Raw genomic sequence first — 20,354 nt, forward strand, 5'->3', positions numbered from 1 at the left:
TACCAATTTTTATTCCGAAATCTTTTTTTGCTAATGTTGATTCAAAAATTTCCTCATATATATGGCAGAATAAAAATCCTAGATTAGGTAAAATTTATTTACAGAAGGCAAGGAAGGAAGGTGGATTGGCATTGCCTAATTTTAGATTTTATTATTGGGCAGTTAATATCTGATATTTGATATGTTGGTTAAAGGATTGGGATTTATCTTTTAGCCCTCATTGGGTGAACCTGGAAATTAAATCTGTACAAGGATTTTCATTGGGTTCTATTTTAGGGTCTTCTCTTCCTTTTGCTCTTTCTAAATTGCAGAAACGAATTGACAATCCGATAGTTAAACATACTTTACGTATATGGTTTCAATTTCAGAAATTTTTTGGGTTGACTCAGTTTGTTTTAAATATTCCTATTGTATCCAATTTCTTTTATTATCCTTTTATTATAGACCAAGCTTATTCAGCTTGGAAGACTAAAGGATTACTACGATTTTCCGATTTATTTTTGAATAATTGTTTTATGTCTTTTGAACAATTATCTAATAAATATAATTTGCCTAGATTTCATTTTTTTTAGATATTTACAGATTAGGAATTTCTTAAATACTGTACTTCCTACCTTTCCAAATCTTGAGTCTTCAGGTATTTTGGAGAATTTTTTTAGAACTAATTCCTTCTCAGAAAGGTGTAATATCAAAACTCTACAATATAATTATGAAAATACGTTCAGAGCCCTTCTGTAAGATTAAAAATGATTGGGAAAGAGAACTTAACCTTACTATCCCTATTGAGAATTGGGATAAAATTCTTCAATTAGTCAATTTATCATCTATATGTGCTAAACATTCATTAATTCAGTTTAAAGTTGTGCATAGGGCTCATATGTCTAAGGATAAATTGGCTCATTTTTATTCCTATATAAATCCTATTTGTGACAGATGTCATTCTGAGATAGCGTCTTTAACTCATATGTTTTGGTCATGTCCGCTTTTGAAAAAATATTGGAAAGATATTTTTGATATTATTTCCACGGAATTGAACATTGATTTACAACCTCATCCTATCTGCAATTTTTGGTTTACCGATGATGGACTCAGTCCATTTATCTTCTTCTGCTTGTCGAATGATTGCATTTCTTACATTAATGGCTAGAAGATCTATTTTGTTGAATTGGAAAGAAATTAATCCTCCTACCGTATTTCATTGGTTTTCTCAAACTATGTTATGTCTAAATTCAGAAAAAATTAGAAGTGTTGTATTTGACCCTTCTATTAAATTTGCAAAGATATGGAGACCATTTATTCAATATTTTCATATGATGTAACGTGACCCTGTTCCAAGCCTATTTGTTTTTCCAGTTTTGATTTTACATATGTTGAGAGGATCGGAGTTGACGACACTGATGATTTGTATTTTTGTTAGATATTATAAACAGCCCATTATTTTCATCATTATTTTTTTTCTCCTTTTTTTCCTTTTTTCTTTTTTTTCCCTATTAGTTATTAGGTTGTTAGATTAGTTTTTTCAGCATAATTTTTTTTCTTTTTCTCTTTTCTGTTTTTTTTAATATATATTATGATATACCTAGTTTTGCTTTGTTTATATGTTACTTGTATTGTCCATGATTTGGGAAGACTCATTTATATTGTAACTATTGCTTATGTATCCTTTCATGTTCAGTTTAAATTTGTATGTTTGTAATCCCATTATCTATGTAATACTCTTATTATGTTGATATTAATAAAAATAATAATAAAAAGATTGGAAAAGAAAGAAAAAGAAATAGTAAGATAGTGCAGATCAACACATGGCTGAAGACATGGTGCAGGAGGGAGGGCTTCAGATTTATAGATAATTGGGCAGTTTTCCAGGGAAGGTGGGACCTGTTCCGGCAGGATGGTTTACATCTGAACTGGAGGGGGACAAATATTCTTGCGGGTAGGTTTACTAGAGAGGCTCTAGTGGATTTAAACTAAATACAGGGGGGGAGGGAACCAGAGTGTAGGAACAGATGTATGGGAGAAGGAAGAAAAAGAAAATAGTAAAGTTGTTTGCATCGTTTGTGATAAACAGAGAGAAAGAGGTGGAGAATTTCTTAAATGCATTTATTTTAATGCTAGGAGCATTGTAAGAAAGGTGGATGAGCTTAGAGCATGGATTGATACCTGGAAATATGATATTGTAGCTATTAGTGAAACATGGTTGCAGGAGGGGTGTGATTGGCAACCAAATATTCCTGAATTTCGTTGCTTCAGGTGTGATAGAATCGGAGGGACAAGTGGGGGAGGTGTTGCATTGCTTGTCAGAGAAAATATTAAAGCGGTGCTCTGGCAGGATAGATTAGAAGGCTCATTTAGGGAGGCTATTTGGGTGGAATTGAGGAATGGGAAAGGTGTAGTAACTCTTATAGGGGTGTATTATAGACCACCTAATGGGGAGCGAGAATTGGAGGAGCAAATTTGTAAGAAGATAGCAGATATTTGTAGTAAGAACAAGGTTGTGATTGTGGGAGATTTTAATTTTCTATACATAGACTGGGAAGCTCATACTGTAAAAGGGCTGGATGGTTTGGAGTTTGCAAAATGTGTGCAGGATAGTTTTTTGCAGTAATACATAGAGGTACCAACTAGAGAAGGGACAGTGTTCAATCTCCTGTTAGGGAATGAGATAGGTCAGGTGGGGGATGTCACGTGATGACGTAGGATCGAGAAGTGGAAATCCAGCTCTCCCGTAAAAAACCAGTAAAATAATGTTTAAGTGAAGAAAAGTTAGTAAATACTTTTTAAAAATTACTTATAAACTACTTAGGATTGTCTTAAGATATGTCTCCTAACCAGAAGCAGAAGAAAACTACTACTTTGAAGACAACACAAGTTGGAAAAGAATCAAGACCGGCAGCCATGAAAGAGCCTTGGGCTCAAGTGCATTTTACCTCCGGCGATACAGAACAGGAAACTGCGGCAACATCACGTGAAGGAAGGGGCATGCACAAACACGAGCAACCCAAACTACAAATCCCAATTATGATCGGAACTGAAAGTGAAAGTGAATACGAGGTGGAATCAGATTCTCTGGATAAATCAGACGAAGATGAAGAGACAAACAAAGAAGAGCAACAGGAAGAGGTTGGAGGTGATATTGGAGACATAAAAAAATCTTTGGTGCAAATAATGCATGAATTAAAAGCATTAAAAGTAATAAAAATGAAGATTATGTTTGATAAAATGATGAAAAGACAGGACAAAATGGACAAGAAAATTAAAAACTTGGAAGAAACAACGGGAGACACCATTGATAGAGTGAATAAAATGGAAGATAATATTTCTGCCTGGACATCAGAAAGAAAACGGTTGTTGGAAAAAGTGGATGTACTTGAAAATTTTAGCAGACGAAATAATATTAAGATTGTTGGACTTAAAGAAGGTATAGAGGGAGAGGATCCAATAAATTTTTTTCAAAAATGAATTCCGGAAATTTTGGAAATGGAAGAATGAACCCAGTTAATTGAAATTGAAAGGGCTCACAGAGCCTTAAGATCAAGACCTCAAGTTGATCAAAACCCACGATCAATCTTGATAAAATGCTTAAGATATCAAGATAAAGAAAAGATCCTGAAGACGGCTGCCCAACGTGCCAGAAAGAGAAACGGGCCATTGATGATAGAAGGGAAAACAGTTCTTTTCTATCCTGATATAAGTTATGGCCTTTTGAAGAGAAAGAAGGAATTTAACCTAGCGAAAAAAGTTTTATGGGAAAAGGGTTATAAATTTATATTGCGCCACCCGGCAACCCTGATAATTTTTTTGGATGACAGAAAAAGAAGATCTTTTACTGATTATCAGGATGCGAAAGAATTTTCACAAGGACTCCCAAATATTCACTAACCATAGCCAAAGATTTAAAAGTGAAATGGATTAAAGATGAAGACAGGGACAGTGAATGGAGTTGATGGATGCCTAAGGACAGAAGAATATTTAAATATATTCTTAATGATACAGGGAGAGAAAGGTAAAAATTTGAGAAATATTAATCGAGAGTAGTGATATTATTTTTTCTTCTTATATATACTTTTTTATGTTACGGGGGAACTGGGGGAACTTTGGATCGATTGCTACGGGATTCACGTGTGTAATCATGGCGATTGCCATGACCCGTACAACGGAGGGGGGTAATGTTGTGTTTTTTTTTTTAGCTCAAAGGCTAACTTTGAGGAGATGTGAAAGGATTTAGAAGGAGTGGATTGGAACAATTTGATTTATGGGAAGGATGTAATAGAGAAATGGAGGTCATTTAAAGGTGAAATTTTGAGGGTACAGAATCTTTATGTTCCTGTTAGGTTGAAAGGAAAGGTTAAAAGTTTGAGAGAGCCATGGTTTTCAAGGGATATTGGAAACTTGGTTCGGAAAAAGAGAGTTGTACAATAAATATAGGCAGCATGGAGTAAATGAGGTGCTTGAGGAATATAAAGAATGTAAAAAGACTCTTAAGAAAGAAATTAGAAAAGCTAAAAGAAGATACGAGGTTGCTTTGGAAAGTAAGGTGAAAATAAATCCGAAGGGTTTCTACAGTTATATTAATAGCAAAAGGATAGTGAGGGATAAAATTGGTCCCTTAGAGAATCAGAGTGGACAGCTATGTGTGGAGCCAAAAGAGATGGGGGAGATTTTGAACAATTTCTTTTCTTCACTAAGGAGAAGGATATTGAATTGTGTAAGGTAAGGGAAAGAAGTAGGGAAATTATGGAAACTATGGTGATTAAAGAGGAGGAAGTACTGGCGCTTTTAAAGAATATAAAAGTGGCTAAATCTCCAGGTCCTGACAGGATATTCCCCGGGACCTTGAGGGAAGTTAGTGTAGAAATTGCAGGGGCTCTGACAGAAATATTTCAAATGTCATTAGAAATGGGAATGGTGCCAGAGGATTGGCGTATTGCTCATGTGGTTCCATTGTTTAAAAAAGGTTCTCAGAGTAAACCTAGCAATTATAGGCCTGTAAGTTTGACGTCAGTGGTGGGTAAATTAATGGAAAGTATTCTTCGAGATGGTATATATAATTATCTGGAAAGACAGGGTCTGATTAGGAACAGTCAACATGGACTTGTGCGTGGAAGGTCATGTTTGACAAATCTTATTAAATTTTTTGAAGAGTTTACTAGGAAAGTTGACGAGGGTAAAGCAGTGGATGTTGTCTATATGGACTTCAGTAAGGCCTTTGACAAGGTTCCGCACGGAAGGTTAGTTAGGAAGGTTCAATCTTTAGGTGTTAATATTGAAGTAGTAAAATGGATTCAACAGTGGCTGGATGGGAGATGCTAGAGAGTAGTGGTGGCTAACTGTTTGTCAGGTTGGAGGCTGGTGACTAGTGGTGTGCTTCAGGGATATGTATTGGGTCCAATGTTGTTTGTCATATACATTAATGATCTGGATGATGGGGTGGTAAATTGGATTAGTAAGTATGCAGATAATTCAAAGATAGGTGGTGTTGTGGATAATGAAGTAGGTTTTCAAAGCTTGCAGAGAGATTTAGGCCAGTTAGAATAGTGGGCTGAAAGATGGCAGATGGAGTTTAATGCTGATAAGTGTGAGGTGTTACATTTTGGTAGGAATAATCAAAATAGGACATACATGGTAAATGGTAGGGCATTGAAGAATGCAGTAGAACAGAGTGATCTAGGAATAATGGTGCATAGTTCCCTAAAGGTGGAATCTCATGTGGATAGGGTGGTGAAGAAAGCTTTTGGTATGCTGGCCTTTATAAATCAGAGCAGTGAGTATAGGAGTTGGGATGTAATGTTAAAATTGTACAAGGCATTGGTGAGGCCAAATTTGGAGTATTGTGTACAGTTCTGGTCACCGAATTATAGGAAAGATATCAACAAAATAGAGAGAGTACAGAGAAGATTTACTAGAATGTTACCTGGGTTTCAGCACCTAAGTTACAGAGAAAGGTTGAACAAGTTAGGTCTTTATTCTTTGGAGCATAGAAGGTTGAGGGGGGACTTGATAGAGGTATTTAAAATTATGAGGGGGATAGATAGACTTGACGTGGATAGGCTTTTTCAACTGAGAGCAGGGGAGATTCAAACAAGAGGACATGAGTTGAGAGTTAGGGGGCAAAAGTTTAGGGGTAACACGAGGGGGAATTTCTTTACTCAGAGTGGTAGCTGTGTGGAACGAGCTTCCAGTAGAAATGGTAGAGGCAGGTTTGATATTGTCATTAAAGTAAAATTGGATAGGTATATGGACAGGGAAGGAATGGAGGGTTATGGGCTGAGTGCGGGTCAGTGGGACTAGGTGAGAGTAAGCGTTCGGCACGGACTAGAAGGGCCAAGATGGTCTGTTTCCGTATATTGTGGCGACCCAATTACTAGCACACTCGAACCGGCTGACAATTAGCCAGAGTGCAGGCACAAAGGAAGAAAGCCTGAGGGGGTTTCAGTACGTGCCTCTCGAGGCATCCGGTGGGGGAGACAGGCTTTAAAGCAAGGCTGTGAAGTTGGAATAAACTTTATTCTTTGACTGCAGTTTACCGACTCCGTGTCGTTATTTTAGCGCTGTGTGTAGCGCACCGCTACAATTGGTGACCCCGACGGTCCAAACGTTTTTGGACCAGAGATGAACTACGCCGCATCTGTTCATGCGGTTTCCTTGAAACTGCCAAGCTTCTGGACGCTGCAACCTCACCAATGGTTTCAGCAAGCAGAAGCCCAATTCCACGTTCGGCAGATAACCTCAGAGGACACCCGTTACTACTACATGGTGAGCTCCCTCGACCAGGACACAGAGGCCCAGGTCGCGGAGTTCGTACAGTCTCCCCCGGCGGACGGCAAGTACACGGCATTCAAAGCCCTGCTCATTAGGACTTTCGGGCTCTCCCGCCGCGAGCGAGCTGCCCGTTTACTGCACCTGGATGGCTTGGGAGACAGGCCTCCATCAGCTTTAATGAATGAGATGTTGTCTCTGGCCGACGGACACACACCCTGCCTCATGTTTGAGCAGGCATTCCTGGAGCAGCTGCCCGAGGACATACGCCTGCTGCTGTCCGATGCGGATTTCAGCGACCCCCGGAAGGTGGCAGCCCGGGCGGACTTGTTGTGGAACGCCAAGAATGGGAGTGGGGCGTCCATCTCACTGATCACCCGGCCACACTCCCAGCAGCAAACCAGTCCAGGTCCGGCCGCAGAGCCCGCTAAACCCAGAGGCCAGGGTGTGGAGCCCAACGGGCAATGGTGTTTCTACCACCAGCGGTGGAGCGCAGAAGCCCGCCGTTGTTGCCCGCCCTGCCAGTTCCCGGGAAACACCAGGGCCAGCCATTGCTGATGGCTACGGCGGCTGGCTATCGGGATAGCCTCCTGTATGTGTGGGACAAGCGGTCAGGATGCCGGTTTTTGGTCGACACCGGAGCCAAGATCAGCGTCTTACCTCCGACGAGTTACGACACCCGCAGCAGGGCGCCGGGTCTCTCCCTGCGGGCCGCGAACGGCAGCACAATAAGGACTTATGGCACCCGTCCGGTGCAGCTACGGTTCGACTCCAGCCAGTTCACGTAGGACTTCACACTGGCCGACGTAGCCCAACCGCTTCTGGGTGCGGATTTCTTGCAGGCTCACAGCCTACTGGTCGACCTGCCCAGGAAGAGACTGGCCCATGCCGAGACCTTTCAGACGTTCTCCCTGGGTGCAGCCCAGTTGCCAGCCCCACACCTCGACTCCATCACGCTGTCCGACAACGACTTCACCAGGGTCCTGGCGGATTTCCCATCGGTTCTGGCACGGCAGTTCACGGCAGCCATGCCCAGACACAGCGTACAGCACCACATCCCGACACAAGGACCACCCCTCCACGCCCGTGCTCGGCGGCTTTCCCCGGACAAGCTCCGACTGGCGAAGGAGGAGTTCAAGAGGATGGAGGAATTGGGGATCATCTGGCGGTCCGACAGCCCATGGGCCTCCCCCCTGCACATGGTGCCCAAAGCGACAGGGGGCTGGAGACCATGCGGCGACTACCGCAGGCTGAACGAGGCTACAACACCGGACCGCTACCCTGTGCTGCACATTCAGGACTTTGCAGCAAACCTGCACGGCGCACGGATCTTCTCCAAGGTAGACCTCATTCGGGGATACCATCAAATCCCGATGCATCCGGACGACGTCCCCAAAACGGCTCTCATCACCCCGTTCGGCCTTTTTGAGTTCCTCCGCATGCCGTTCGGCCTGAAGAATGCTGCACAGACGTTCCAGCGGTTGATGGATGCGGTGGGATGCGACCTGGACTTCGCATTCATCTATTTGGATGACATCCTCATAGCCAGCAGCAGTCGTCAGGAGCATCTGTCCCACCTCCGTCAACTCTACGCCCGACTGAGTGAATACGGCCTGACAATCAACCTGGCCAAACGCCAGTTCGGGCTCGACACCATTGACTTCCTGGGCCACAGGATTACCTCAGACGGGGCAACCCCTCTGCCCGTTAAGGTAGATGCGGTCCGCCATTTCCCCCGACCCACCACGATCAAAGACCTTCAGGAATTCATAGGTATGGTCAATTTCTACCACCGCTTCCTCCCTTCAGCTGCCCGGATCATGCGCCCCCTGTTCGCCCTGATGTCGGGTCCGGGCAAGGACATTACCTGGGATGAGGAGTCCGCCGCCACTTTCATTCAAACGAAGGATGCCTTGGCGAACGCCGCGATGCTAGTGCACCCCAGAATGGACGTCCCTACCGCCCTCACAGTGGACGCATCTAATACGGCAGTCAGTGGGGTACTGGAGCAGCTCATCGTGGGCCGCTGGCAACCCCTGGCGTTTTTCAGCAAACACCTGCGGCCACCGGAGCTCAAATACAGTGCTTTCGACCGGGAGCTGTTGGCGCTATACCTGGCAATCCGGCATTTCAGGTACTTCTTAGAAGGTAGGCCCTTCACCGCGTTCACAGACCACAAACCGCTTACCTTTACATTCACAAAGGTGTCCGATCCCTGGTTGTCCCGCCAGCAGCGCCATCTGTCCTACATCTCTGAATACACGACGGACGTCCGGCACGTCTCGGGTAAGGACAATGTCGTGGCGGATGCGCTCTCTCGCCCTAACATTCACGCCCTTTCCCAAGGGGTAGACTTTGAGGCACTGGCTGAGGCACAGCTGGCAGATGAGGAGATCCCGAGTTACAGGACCGCAGTCTCCGGTTTGCAGCTCCAGGACCTCCCCGTTGGCCCAGGTGAGAGGACCCTACTCTGTGACGTCGCCACCGGCCAGCCCCGTCCCGTCGTCCCGCCACCTTGGCGACGACGTGTTTTCGACTCCATTCATAACTTGGCGCACCCCTCCATCCGCACTACCGTCCAGATGGTCTCCAGCAGGTTCGTTTGGCACGGAGTCCGCAAGCAGGTCCGTGACTGGGCCAGAACATGCATGCACTGCCAGACGGCCAAGGTGCAGCGACACACCAAGGCCCCGCCGCAGCAGTTCCACCACACCCACCGGCGTTTCGACCACATTCATGTGGATATCGTGGGCCCCCTGCCAGTGTCGCGTGGAGCACGGCACCTCCTGACTATCGTGGACCGGTTCACAAGATGGCCAGAGGCAGTCCCGCTCACCGACACCACCTCTGAATCTTGCGCCCGGGCGCTGATCGCCACCTGGGTGTCCCGCTTTGGTGTACCGGCCCACATTACCTCTGACAGAGGCGCCCAGTTCACCTCCAGCCTGTGGTCAGTGATGGCTAGCCTGTTGGGGTCTCAGCTGCACCACACCACTGCCTACCACCCACAGTCGAACGGACTGGTGGAGCGTTTCCACCGTCACCTGAAGTCGGCTCTCATGGCCCACCTGCGAGGAGCTAACTGGGCGGACGAGCTTCCCTGGGTCCTACTCGGCATCCGCACGGCGCCCAAAGATGATCTGCACGCTTCGTCGGCCGAGTTGGTGTACGGCGCACCCCTGGTCGTTCCCGGGGAGTTCATACCAGCCCCAAGGGGGCAAGAGGAAGAACCCGCAGCAGTCCTGGGCAGACTACGCGAGAGGCTCGGTGCCCTGGCCCCCATACCCACTTCGCAGCATGGGCAGCACCCGACCTGCGTACCCAAAGACCTGCAGAACTGTAAGTTTGTGTTTGCACGATGGGGCGGGCATCGGCCACCGCTGCAACGGCCCTTCGAGGGGCCGTTTACGGTGATCAGAAATGACAGGTCCACGTTCGTGCTGGACGTTGGGGGGAGAGAGGAGGTTTTCACGGTGGACCGACTCAAACCGGCCCATGTGGACTTGGCGCAACTGGTCGAGTTTCCGGCACCGCGGCACAGAGGCCGACCTCCCAAACAGGGTCCGGCCCAGACTGTGGACATTGGGGGGTGTATCGCCAGTTCTGGGGGGGGGTTATGTGGCGACCCAATTACTAGCACACTCGAACCGGCTGACAATTAGCCAGCGTGCAGGCACAAAGGAAGAAAGCCTGAGGGGGTTTCAGTACGTGCCTCTCAAGGTATCCGGTGGGGGAGACAGGCTTTAAAGCAAGGCTGTGAAGTTGGAATAAACTTTATTCTTTGACTGCAGTTTACCGACTCCGTGTCGTTATTTTAGCGCTGCGTGTAGCACACCGCTACAATATGGTATTTTCACATGTTTTTAATCCAAGTTGAGCAGAAGGAGTGCTGAGATCTTGTGTTGAAGACTCTTTAAGAATGCTGATACCTTTGTTGTATTCCTGGTTGCTCTCAAATGGAGGTGATGCACGAGAGCAGCTTCTTACAAAAATGCTGACCATTATAGGTTGATACAATGCTTGAATGCATTATATGGTATTATTATAAGAGGAGTCACCCTCACCAATCAATAACCAGGATTACAAAACATCATATGTAGGCAGCCAAATGGACTCCAGCAGTTACCATTGCTCTGAGGGAGACCAGTTTGGGAGTTCAAGTCTTTGAACAGACTGGCTATGAACACCTGTTTGCTATGCCTTATACCAAACAATTAACTCAGAGAGGATCAAACATAAGTGGGCTTATTTTACTTGCTGCAAGAGAAGGCCATCACTGCACAAGAGCCAGTAATAGATTTGAATGAACAGACAGCAGAGTCACTCCTTTATACCCAAGTGTTGACTACTGCATGTCGGTTCAAGGTCAGGGGTCATTCTGTTCACCTGCTTAGTCAGTGCTTAGCATTCTTCCAGTTGCACATCTGCTTGTCTTTCTGCAGTTTTGCATAGGTACATGGAGCTTAGAAAAATAGAGTGCAGTGGGTAAGCCTAGTAATTTCTAAGGTAGAGACATGTTTGGCATAACTTTTGGGTCGAAGGGCCTGTACTGTGCTGTAGGTTTTCTATGTTTCTATGGGGATTGACACTGTTTGACATGCTCCAAAATTACAACGTTCCAAAGAATACTTACAACCCTTTAATAAGAAACCAGCAAAGACAAAAAATCTTGTAATGCCAAAAAATGAATGAAACTAACACTAACAATATAATAAAATAAGCGACAGAGTTAGCGATTGCAGTAGTGATCTTATAATTCTTAAGCATATCTAAGCGATCAACAAAAAGAATCACCCTGGCCTACTCCCTGGCTCTAACCAGACTAAACTAAGCTAGACAAAGCGTGAATACATAACTATACTCTTCTCTTCTGTCACATGTCAAATTACCCATAATAATCGCACGATACAGACAGGTAGAAAATAGATACAAGGTTTCCATACCCCAGCCCCTAATCATTACACGATAATAATTACAACTACATGCTACTAAAATAGGAGACATGAAATCTTAACATTCATACAAATGTCCTCTTCTTCTTCCATACAATCACCTGGGACAGAAGTTACCAGCACTTAGCCAGCACAGAGTGATCTTCACCATCACTCTCTGTCAAGTCAAAATCATGAAGCTTCTGGAGCAGTAGCTGCTCAAACTTCTGCCTCTTGGTTAGAGGCCTGTCCAGACTCTGTTCTTGGTTTTGATGTGCACCGGCCGTACGAATCCTCTTGTGTGTAGAAAGTTTTGCATGCCTCTTTCCAGGCTCTCTAAGTTTTGAGGCGCTGTATCATTCACTGTAAGTACAATGGGAGAAAATTGGGAAAATTTTCTCACTGGGAGAAAATTTCATATTATACCTGACCATTTCTGACATTCCTTTAACTGTGGTAAATACTCTTTGACCCACTCACTGTTTCCAAAACAAGCTTGACAAGTATTGGACCTGTTTCCATTTATGACTAGCAGAAATGTCTTTCTTTTAGTGGGGGGGGGGAGTGTGAAGGGGGTTAAATCCATTTCATTTCTTTCTAAAGAAGAATATCACTGATTTATGAATAATTCCACTTCTCAATGGCTTCTCTCAACTCAAGCTCAGCTCAAAGAAGGTTTGTCACATTATCAGAGCGCAGTTCACGAACCTGTCCTCGACTTGCTATAAAGCGTTGCATTAACGAGGGAATCTGTGTCTATACAGCTTGTCATCGTAACAGTGATGAACTCCATTTGAGGGATGGAAACTGACGTCAAATGAGCTACCCTAGGTGTTCCCGTGATAGAAGCACTGTGTCGCTGAGAACACATGTTGTGCAACAACAGGTAAGTCTCTGCTCTATAGCCATGTTTGCTTGTGTCTGTAAAGTGGCGTAACTGTGTAGCAATAACTTCTCCAAAATCCAAGGGTTTCAAATATCTAACAACCTTGAAGTTTTCCAGCTGGCAGAATTCATCCAGCCAGCTTGTCCACTCATGAATAGCTGACGTTAATATAGTGTCATCCCAGCCAAAACCTTTCTTACAAACATCTCGCAGGATCTTCATAACAGATAACACCGTCGAACTCAAGATTTCTGAGGAGTCATAGATGGAGCTAACTGAGGAGAGGATTCCCCCTTCTGAAGAGTGGGCTAACTTGGATCGTGACCTTAAACTTGAAAATATCAGACTGAATACACCCTGTACTCTCTCCACTGAAGGTATACCTGATCTAAATCCTTCGTCTCCTTTGCTCTTTGCTGTTCTGGTATCACAGAGAGCACACTATGTCTGTTGCTTATCCACTTTGTGAGTTGAAAGCCATCTTCAGCACAGGGCATGATACAGAGACACCACTTCTTCCTCAGGACACTGACACAGGCAGTCATCAACATAGATGCGACGCAAAACCTTAATCACTGTCTTGCAACTGAATTGTTCTTCATTGTCTTCTGCACATTTCCTAAGAGCGAAATTGGCACAGCTCAGTGACAAAGTTGCTCCAAAGAGATGTACCACCATTCTTAAGTCCACCATATTTTGGTTGAGGTCATCTTCAGACCACCAGAGAAACCTCAGCTGATCTGTATCTTCTTCTGGTACTTTAACCTGATGAAACATTAATTCAATATCCACCATGATCACCACTGGTTCTTTTCTGAACCTGGTTATGACTCCAATCAGTGAGCTAATAAGATCTGGTCCCTGTAAAAGCCGAGCATTATGATATTCCCTGAAAAGTTGCTCCACAGTCAAACACAACACAAGATTTTTTTTTAGGGTGATGAAAAACATGATGTGGAGTATACCAGACTTCCCCATCACTGCGTTCCAGATCCTCTGCTGGCACTCTTTCGAGATAAGCTGCATAGTCAGTGTGAAATGACAAATCCTTCTTAAACCTCTTCCTTAGATTTAGAACTTGGTGTTCAGCAATCTTCCTATTATTTGGCATGTTAACCTCTTTCTTTCTCAAAGGTAAACTAATCTGATAGTGGCCATCCACCAGTTTTGCAACAAGCTCCATGGACTTGTGGTCTTCTCTTCACACACCAGCTTGTTCACCCTGACTGCATTCAGGGAAATCTGCCCTGAAGAGCTGCTGCCAAAGCTCATCCAAGTTCACAATTGAAATCCTGATAATGAGCAGCTCAGGCTGAGCGCAGTTTCTGCTAATGGTCTCTTTCCAGTGGCCCATTCGCAGTTCAACCCAACATTGTTCTAACTGCATAGGGTCCATCATTGACACTGAGAATCACTTGCAATGACTCCAATGCTTTAGGCGCATTTGTCCCTGTCAGCAGCTCAATTTCTGAAGCAATCACTGCCAACTGGACATGTTTCAGGTGAGACCATAACTGGAGATCCTTCTGTCATACTTCCCTGCGTATGGACATTAGGTAGTTCACAATAGCTTTCTCCATCTTAGCCAGCCACTTCCAATCCTGAAACAATATAACCACTCACGATCTTCTCTTGACCCACAGTGCATAAGAGAACGCATATCCTTTATCCTGTGAGATTCAGCTTGTTCATGAGACCCACTATGTAGAACACTGATGTACTCCCTTGATCCAGGAAAGCGCAAGTAACCACCTTTCTTTAGACTTCACTATGGAAGTTTACAGTCATGATCACCAGCCCCTGGAAAGCCATTAGACACCAGGGCATTATTCACTGCTGTGTCTGAGTCCTTCAAGGCTTGAACACGAGGAGGGTCTTGGCCCGAAACGTCGACAGTTCTTCTCCCTATAGATGCTGCCTGGCCTGCTGCGTTCCACCAGCATTTTGTGTGTGTTGCTTCTATGGCTTGTTTTGATTTTGCACCCTATTCGTCAGCGTGAGTGTGAGCTATGCTGGGATGCTTGCCACTGAGTACCTTGCATGAAAGATGCTTCCTGCAGTACTTGCTGATCTGTCCCATAAACAAAGCCGAAGCAGACACTGCTTTCTTTTGGGAAGGCAATCTTCTCACTATGAATCCTTTTCTCCAGGTGAGGGCACAAATCTCATGAATGTTCACCCTCGCAAAATAGACAAACCCCTTTGGCTGATGACACCATGTCTCTTCCATCAGTTTCAGTTTCAATTTTATCTTTACTTCTCATAGTGGCCACAGTAATGTCAAAACTACTTCCTTTAGCCTTAGGATGAAGTTGTGAGTTAGTTTTGTTTGCATGTTTGCTTATTGTAGGTGACGTAGCTTCCTTTATATTCCCAAATACTGGGCGAATAATAATCTTTACTTGTCTTTCAATAAAATTGACAATATCAACGAAAGTAATCTTACGGTTGTGCCTTTCCTGCAGTTTACAGACCACCGTTTTCCATTTGTCCCTAAGCTTAAGAGGCAATTTCTTTACGATAATCGATATTGGCAGGTATGTTCAGCTCTCGTATGTACTTCACTTCTCCTATGGGACGACAACAGCCCCTACAAACAAGACTTTAGTCTTGAAGAGCTTCATGTCTTCAGATTTGATAGGTACTCAAGAAAGAGCCTTTCGCATGTAGGTGGATACTATTTTCTGTTCATTTCAAAATGTTCCTGTAGTAAAGCCTTGGCCTTTAGATATTCTTCCTTAGGGTTAACATACTGGCAACTTCTGACAAGTTCTCCAGGGTAACCTCCAGTTGTCAGTCTTGCCTTCAACACTATTTTCAAAAGCCCTCCTGAATGCATGATACTACAATGGATCTCCATTGAATATGTGAAACTTCTCCTTCAGGAAAAGGTGAAATGAATCGTCGTTGTACCAATATTTAATTTTGTTTCCTCAGAATGCCAGTGGTACTATTTTAACCTCTATCATCTGAAACAAGAGTGTTTCTGTGCTGTAAGTGAATGTCCCCATGAGCACTTTGACGTACTGTAGGTTCAGAGTGCCTCCTCATTGCAGGCTGAGAATGAACACCCTGAAGTACCCCTGGGGGGTGGGGGGGGTCTAACTCATGTTTCATGGACTCTCGAGGAACAAATGAATCAACACTGACATGGAGTGCGTGGCCTGTCTTTGTACCTTTTCAATATATCAACTCTCACCACAGGACTGTCCTGCTCGAGCACTTTTAGCATTCAACACTCTTGAAGCCCTTCGTACATTAACTTCAGCCATCCATGGGGCAATTTCTTCCTACAAGGTCAGCTGTCCCTTCCTTCTCCACATCTGCCCCTTCCTTCTCCACATCTGCTCTTTCCTTCTCCACATCTGCCCCTTCCTTCTCCACATCTGCTCTTTCCTTCTCCACATCTACCCCTTCCTTCTCCACAGCTGCCTGTTCCTTCTCCACATCTGCCCCTTCCTTCTCCACAGCTGCCTGTTCCTTCTCCACATCTGCCCCTTCCTTCTCTGCAGCTGTTCCTCTTGCTCCTCTAGTGCATGTTTGTCCTTCAGTAATCATGGACGTGTGATGACTGCCGCTAAATCAGCCTCTGTTTTAATGCATGCAGAGGAGGAAGTAGGTACAGAAGATGAACTGGGAGCACATATATTTGATGCACTGTCGCTTGTGTTTACATCATAAGACCATAAGGCCATAAGATATAAGAGCAGAATTAAACCATTTGGCCCATTAAGTCTGCTCTACCAGTTCAGCATGGTGATCTATTTTGCCTCTCAGCCCTAATCTCCAGCCTTCTCCCTGTATCCCTTCATGCCCTGACTAATCAAGAATATATCAACCTCTGCCTTAAATAGACCCAATGACTTGGCCTCCACAGCCATCTGTGGCAATGAATTCCACAGATTCACCACTCTGTGGCTAATCTTTGTTGTAAAAGGATGCCCCTATATTCTGAGGCTGTGTCCTCTGATCCTAGACAGCCCCATCATAGGAAATTTCCTCTCCAAATCCACTCAATCGAGACCTTTCAACATTCAAAATGTTTCAATCAGGTCACCCAGAAACAACTTCTTCTAAATTTCAGTGAATACAGGCTCAGAGCCATCAAACACTCTTCATATGACAAGCCATTCAATGCTGGAATCATTTTCAGTTGAATCTCCTTTCAACTCTCTTCAATATCAGCACATCCTTTCTTAGATAAAGGGCCCCAAACTGGTCAAAATACTCCAAGAGAGGCCTTACAAGTGCTTTACAAAGCCTCAACATTTCATCCTTTTATACTCTAGTCCTCTCAAAATCAATGATAACATTGTATTTGCCTTCCTCAGCACTGACTCAACTGCAAATAACCTTTAGGGAATCCCGCACAAGGACTCCCAAATCCCTTTGCACCTCAGATTTTTGAATTTTCTCTCCATTTATAAAATTGTCTACCATTTTATTTCTTCTATCAAAGTGGGTGAAACTATACTTCCTAACACACATTTCCATCTGCTACTTCTTTACCCATTCTCCTAATCCATTTAAGTCCATCTGTAGCCTCTCTACTTCCTCAAAACTACCCGTCCCTCCACCTATCTTTGTATCATTCACAAACTTTTTCACAAAACCATCCATTCCATCATCCAAGTCATTGACATATAATGTTAAAAGAAGCTGTCACACCACAGAACCCTGTGGAAAAACACAAGTCACCGGCAGCCGACCAGCTAAGGCTCTCTTTATTCCCACTCTTTGTTTTCTGCCAATCAGCTAATGCTTTATTCAGGCTAATATATTTCCTGTAGTACCATGGGCTCTTAACTTGTCAAGCAGCCTCATGTGTGGCACCTTATCAAAGGCCTTGTGACCACCTCTACCAATTCTCCTTTGTTTATCAAGCTTGTTATTTCTTCAAAGAATTCCAACAGATTTGTTAGGCAAGATTTTCCCTTAAGGAAAGAATGCTGACTACAGCCTATTTTATCATGTGCCTCCAAGTACCCTGAAACAACACCTTATCAATAATCTCCAACATCTTCCCAACCACTGAGGTCAGACTAACTGGCCTATCATTTCCTTTCTTCTGCCTCTCTCCCTTTGTAGTGGAGTGACATTTGCAATTTTCCAGTCTTCCAGAACCACTCAAGAATCTAGTGATTCTTGAAAGATCATTGCTAATGCCTCCACAATCTTTTCAGCCACCTCATCAGAACCTTGGAGTGTACACCACCTGAACCAGGGGACTTACCTACCTCAGACTTTTCAGTTTCCCAAGAACCTTCTCCCTAGTAATGGCAACTTCATACTCTTCTGCCCCCCTGACATGTTCAAACTTCCATAGCGGACTGATGCAAAATACTTCTTCAGTTCATCCACCATTTCCTTGTCACCCATCACCACCTCTCCAGCCTCTCTTTTACATTTTATGTATCTGAAGAAATAGTATCCTCTCTAATATTATTGGCTGGCTTTCATCTTTTCCTTCTTAATTACTTTTTGGTTGCCTTCTGTTGGTTTTTAATAGCTTCCAATCCTCTAACTTCCTGTTAATATTTGCTTTGTATATTCCCTCTCTTTGGCTTTTATTTTGGCCTTGACTTCTCCTGTTAGCTACATTTGCATCATCCTGACTTTAGAGTACTTCCTACTCTTTGGGATGTATATATCCTGTGCATTCCAAATTTCTCCCAGAAATTCCAGCCATTGCTGCTCTGCCATAATCCCTGCCAGTGTTCTTCTCCAAGCAAATTTGGCCAACTCCTCTCTCATGGCTCTGGATTCTCTTTACTCCATTGTAATACTGAAACATCTGACTTTAGCTTCTCCTTCTCGAGTTTCAGGGTGAACTCCATCATATTATGATTACTTACCCCTAAGGGTTCCTTTTCCTTGAGCTCACTAATCAACTCCGGCTCATTGCACAACACCCAATCCAGAATAGCTGATCTCCTAGTGAGCTCAACCATGAACTGCTCTATAAAGACATCTCGTAGGCATTCTAGAAACTCCCCCTCTTGGGATCCAGCACCAACCTGATTTTCCCAATCTGCCTGCATATTGAAATCCCCCATCACTATTGTAGCATTGTCCTTTTGCCATTCATTTTCTATTTTCCACTGCAATTTGTAGACCATTTCTTTATTACTGTTTAGGGTCTATATATAACTCTCATCAGGGTCTTTTAACCCTTGCAGTTCCTCAGCTCTACCCACAACAATTCAAAACCTTCTGACCCTACAGTATGTCACCTTTCTAATGATTTGATTTCATTTTTTACTAACAGTCATGCCATGCCCTCGGTCTATCTGCTGTCCCTTTGAAACAATGTGTATCCTTGGACATTAAGCTCCCAGTCACAATTCAGTGATGCCTACAACATTATAAATGTTATATATCTGTATATAACAGTTATATCTGTAACTGTGCTTTAAGTTCACCTACCTTATTCCATATACTGCAATACCTTCCACCCTGTGGTTCACCCTTTTCAATTTTATCCAGCTTTTCCATTGCGGCTCATCCTGTTTACTGCAACGTTGCCCTATCATCAGCCTCTCCTTGCTTGCAGTCTCACTACACACTGCCTCTGTTTGTAACCCAACCTCAGCCTGATGACTGCGGTTCCCATCCCCCTGCCAGATTGATTTAAACCCTCCTGAACAGCTCTAACAAACCTGAGCATAAGGATATTTGTCCCCCTCGGGTTCAGGTCTAACCTGTCTCTTTTGTGAAGTCGTACCTTCCCCAGAAGAGACCCCAATGATACATAAATCTGGGCTCCTGTCCCCTGCAGCAGTTCCTCAGCCATGCATTCACCTGCCAGATTATCCTATTCTTACCCTCACTGGGACATGGCATAGGCAGCAATCCCGAGATTACTACCCTGGAGTGCTTGTTTCTCAGCTTTCAACCTAGATCCCTAAAATCTCTCTTCAATATCTCCCCACCTTTCCTGCCTATGTCATTGGTGCCAATATGTACCAAGACTTCTGCCTGCTCACTGTCCCCTTTAGAATGCCGTGAACCGGATTCAAGATGTCCCTGACCCCGACACCTGGGAGGCAACATACCCTCTGGGTGTCTCTATCATGTCCATAGAATCTCGTTTCTATTCCCCTCACTATGGAATCTCCTATCACTACTGCAGTCATCTTCACCTCCCTTCTCTTTTGAGCCACACTCACTGTCAGAGTCCCCGTCGCTGAGGCTTCCCCTGGTAGGTCAACCCCCTCAACAGTATCTAAAGTCGTACACTTATTATTGAGGGGAACGGCCACGGGGGTACTCTGCACTGGCTGCTCATTTCCCTTCCCTCTCCTGACAGTCACCCAGTTATCTGCCTCCTAGGGGTGACTACCTCCCTGTAGCTCCTATCTATCAATTTCTCAGTCTACTGTCTGAGATCAAGTCATCGAGCTGCAGCTTCATTTCCTTAGTACGTCTTTTGAGGAGCTGCAGCTCAGTGCACCTGATGCAGATGTGGTTATCTGGGAAGTGGGGACTTCTTCCAGAATTCCCACATCTCACACACAGAACAAAACAGTGCCCCTGTGTTCAATTCAACTGTTAAGAACACATATATGTATAATCAAAACATGCCTTGGAACCTGAGAAGCATTTTCACTTGTTTCAACAACATGACTTTCAAAATTGCATGCTTGGGTCAACCATTGTTTAACATTCTCTATGACTGCACTACTAAAGTATTCAATGCTGATGAAAATTTCATTTTGCTCAGCCTCTGAAATTAGTATCAACAACATGTGATGTTGCTTAGCAACAGCTTCACATAGATT

The sequence above is a fragment of the Hemitrygon akajei genome, chromosome 6 (assembly GCF_048418815.1).
Source record: "Hemitrygon akajei chromosome 6, sHemAka1.3, whole genome shotgun sequence".
Classification (NCBI taxonomy): Eukaryota; Metazoa; Chordata; class Chondrichthyes; order Myliobatiformes; family Dasyatidae; genus Hemitrygon; species Hemitrygon akajei.